This window comes from Cervus elaphus, chromosome 15 (assembly GCF_910594005.1).
Source record: "Cervus elaphus chromosome 15, mCerEla1.1, whole genome shotgun sequence".
NCBI classification, from domain to species: domain Eukaryota; kingdom Metazoa; phylum Chordata; class Mammalia; order Artiodactyla; family Cervidae; genus Cervus; species Cervus elaphus.
Genome location: NC_057829.1, coordinates 46,422,923 through 46,426,843, shown reverse-complemented (window position 1 = coordinate 46,426,843; position 3,921 = coordinate 46,422,923). Strand labels below are relative to the sequence as shown.

The window sequence follows — 3,921 nt, the reverse complement described above, 5'->3', positions numbered from 1 at the left end:
GTGATGCCATCCAACCATCTCATCATTGGTTGTCCCCTTCTCCTGCCTTCAATTTTTCCCCGCATCAGGGTCTTTTCCAATGAGTCAGTTCCTCGCATCAGGTGGCCAAAGTATTGGAGTTTCAGCTTCAACATCAGTCCTTCCAATCAATATTCAGGACTGATCTCCTTTAGGATGGACTGGTTTGATCTCCTTGCAGTCCTAGGGGCTCTCAAGAGCCTTCTTCAATGCCACAATTAAAAAACATTAATTTTCAGCACTCGATTTTCTTTATTGTCCAACTCTCACATCCATACATGACTACTGGAAAACCGTAGCTTTGACTAGATGGACCTTTGTCAGCAAAGTAATGTCTCTGCTTTTTAATATGCTGTCTAGTTTGGTCATAGCTTTTCTTCCAAGGAGCAAGCTTCTTTTCATTTCATGGCTGCAGTCACTACCTGCAGTGATTTTGGAGCCCAAAAAAATAAAGTCTGCTAATTTTTCCATTGTTTCCCAATCTATTTGCCATGAAATTATGGGACTGCATGTCATGATCTTAGTTTTTTGAATGTTGGGTGGCAATATGTTAAATTTCTACTTAGTTATCAGTTCAGTTCAGTTGCTCAGTCATGTCCAACTCTTTGCAACCCCATGGACTACAGTCCACTAGGTCTCCCTGTCCATCAACAACTCCAGGACTTTACTCAAACTCATGTCCATTGAGTCGGTGATGCCATCCAACCATTTCATCCTCTGTTGTTCCCTTCTCCTCCCGCCTTCAATCTTTCCCAGCATCAGGGTCTTTTCCAATGAGTCACCTCTTCACATCAGGTGGCCAAAGTATTGGATTTTCACTTTCAGCATCAGTCCTTCCAATGAATATTCAGGGTTAATTTCCTTTAGGATGCACTGGTTGGCTCTCCTTGCTGTCCAAAGGACTTTCAAGAGCCTTCTCCAACACCACAGTTGAAAGGCATCAATTATCAGCACTCAATTTTCTTTACTGTCCAACTCTCATATCCATACATGACTATTGAAAAACATAGCTTTGTCTAGTTGGACCTTTATCTGCAAAGTAATGTCTCTGCTTTTTAATATGCTGTCTAGGTTGGTCATAACTTTTCTTCCATGGAGCAAGCATCTTTTAATTTCATGGCTGCAGTCATCATCTGCAGTGATTTTGGAGCCCAGAAAAATAAAGTCAGCCACAGTTTCCATTGTTTCCACATCTATTCACCATGAAGTGATGGGACTGGATGCAATGATCTTAGTTTTCTAAATGTTGAGTTTTAAGCCCACTCTTCCACTCTCCTCTTTCATGTTTATCAAGAGGCTCTTTATGCCCTGTCAATCAAGATACTTTTTTTTTTTTTTAATGTTTCTTACAACTTTGGTTCACAGTAGAAGCCTGGAAATTTACCAGAAAAATATCTTCTTTTACAAATGCAAACTTGTCCAGAGTTGTCAAAAGATTGTCTGGTAGTTCACAGGATTAAACTTAGCTATCACAGTCCCTAATAAACTGACCACTGACATATATTCAAGAGCACAAATAGGCAGAAATTCACTTTTAACTACGGTGACCTAGAAATCATAATAGTTTCTGGAACTGTGTTCTTCCCCCATTGTAACTTCTTTTTAAGGACTATTTTTACTATCATTGCTTTCCAATTCTGACTTTTATAATGCTATGTTTGATAGTTCAGACAGTCAACTGAGTTTTGCTAGAGTGATTTGTAATTATTCATTTATTCAGTATTATTACATGCCTGCAATAAAATAAGCACCGTGCAGCTTAACAGGAGATATTGATGAGCAAATGCTGTCCTTTGAAAAAAGACAATTATAATGTGATATGATCAGTATAGTGGGTCATACATAATAAAAAACCCAAGGCATTATGAGTTTAATAATTACAGACCCTATCCTAGTCTTAAAGATTGTAGGACTAGATGAAGTAATGTCAACACTGAATCCTAAAAATTAAGATGATTTTCAGGTAAAGGAAGAAGGAGGGTAGGAAAGGCTGTAGCCAGCAACATAATGGAAATCTGGTAGATTTCCTGGTATATACACCTCTTTCGGGTCTGTTACTAATTCTACCCTCCCTCTTATAAGAGTAAGCAGTATTATAAGCAGTAAGGTGCTAATTATAATTATAATTATAATCCCAATTATAAGCAGTAAGGTGCTACTTATCAGAACTATGGAAAATCTTATTCATTCTTATTGACCATATTCAAAAAAAGGCAGGAAAAACTCTTCATATTTATATTCAATGTGTAGCTCTCTCTTGCCATAATATTACTATTGTCTGCAAAAGTGAAATATATGTTTAAATCTAGGGGCTTTTCATGCATGAAGCCAAATGGTTTTGAATATACTTTAGGTGGTTCTTCATTTCTCCCCCATCCTACCCTTGGCAACCACTGATTTTCTCTTACTACCCTGTAGTTTTGGGGGCTTCCCAGGTGGCATGGTGGTAAAGAACCCTCCTCTCAATGCAGGGGACATAAGAGATATGGGTTCAGCCCCTGGGTTAGGAAATTCCCTGGAGAAGGGCTAGGTTACCCACTCCAGTATACTTGCTCAGAGATTCCGCATGGACAGAGGAGCCTGGTGAGCTATAGTTCATGGGGTCCCAAAGAGTTGGACACAACTGAAGCAACTTCACACACACTAGGTGGTTCTTTAAAGATGAATGGGACTTCCAGTCATTTGTTTAAATTTGTTTAAAGGTTATAGAAAGTAAATAGGCCTTCAGTGTGGTCTCTAGGTCACATAATGCATAGTTTTGCAGTCTCTGGTTTTAAAAAAGGATAGTTTCTGATAGCACAGGAGCAAACTACTTCAGATACTCCTGGCCTTCCCTCCAAAATACTCTTAAAAATAGGTGTTCAAGTCTGTTGCATTCTATCAAATGTTTAAACAACAATTTACATGAATTTTGTATTAGGTTTTTTGGTGAAATAAAAAGTTACTTATTTCAGAGTGTGCCTGCCTTGTCCATGGAGAGAGGCTGAGACTGCGGAGCTCCAACCCTAGGCACCGGGGCACCAGGAGGGCGAGGATGTCAGCTTCCTTAGTCTGCGCCAGGGTCCCAGCTGTGAGCAAGAGGAAACTGCAGACACCTCCACCCCTGGACCGCCCTCACCCGAACACTTTCAGCAGTAAAGAAGATGAAACTTCTTAAAGATAAGCCTGAACATGTTGGTGTCTGAACCAGGGATTGTAATAGCCTTTCCTACACTTTAGAATATACAAAGATAAAAAAAAGACTCTGATAAGAAGTTATTCAAGATGGTGTTAGAGTGTTCATCTAGAAGAAAGCACAGCTAACAAACTTAGGAACAGAAATGGACTATGTTGAAGATAAATTATCCAGTGAGTTTGTGTTCAATAACCCAAATATCAAAGGAACTTGCTGCTGTGGAGAAAGCTCTAACATTTGACTCCTCAGGACTACTTGGGCTGTAGGTCCCAGGAGAGCTGTGGAAGCTCTAAGGCTTATTGAAGAAATCATGTGGCTGTCATGTGGTTAAGGTGTGTGATGTATGGCTGCCTTACAAGGAAAATAAAGTGATGCATTTGAGATTGAAGCCAGTATGTTAGATTCCAGAAGAATTGATACTTTTGTTCTTTATATGGGACAGAAAATGAGAATCCATCAGTGTCTTTGGGTAATCTTTCTGATCTGTAAAAAAAAGCTAAATTCTCCTTCCTGCCTCCTTTCTGATAGAATTAGTTCTATGGAAATTGCCTTCCTGGGAGGATTTCAGAAAACATATTCTTAACAGTTGTGCGTTGGTGGATCTTTTGAAAGACTTGAAGGTACATCTCCCAACAAGATTAATGTCTTGATTGCTGGTGTCATGTGATGGTACACCGTTTTTCTCCCCAGACTTGGCATAGTGTTCCTACATTTTTATCCAAAATTTC

General features: G+C 39.3%; 1 pseudogene; it reads left to right on the top strand.

Moving 5' to 3' along the window:
- The first annotated feature begins 3,052 nt into the window (after positions 1–3,052).
- Positions 3,053–3,434, top strand: LOC122708741 (annotated as a pseudogene).
- The last annotated feature ends 487 nt before the right edge of the window (positions 3,435–3,921 follow it).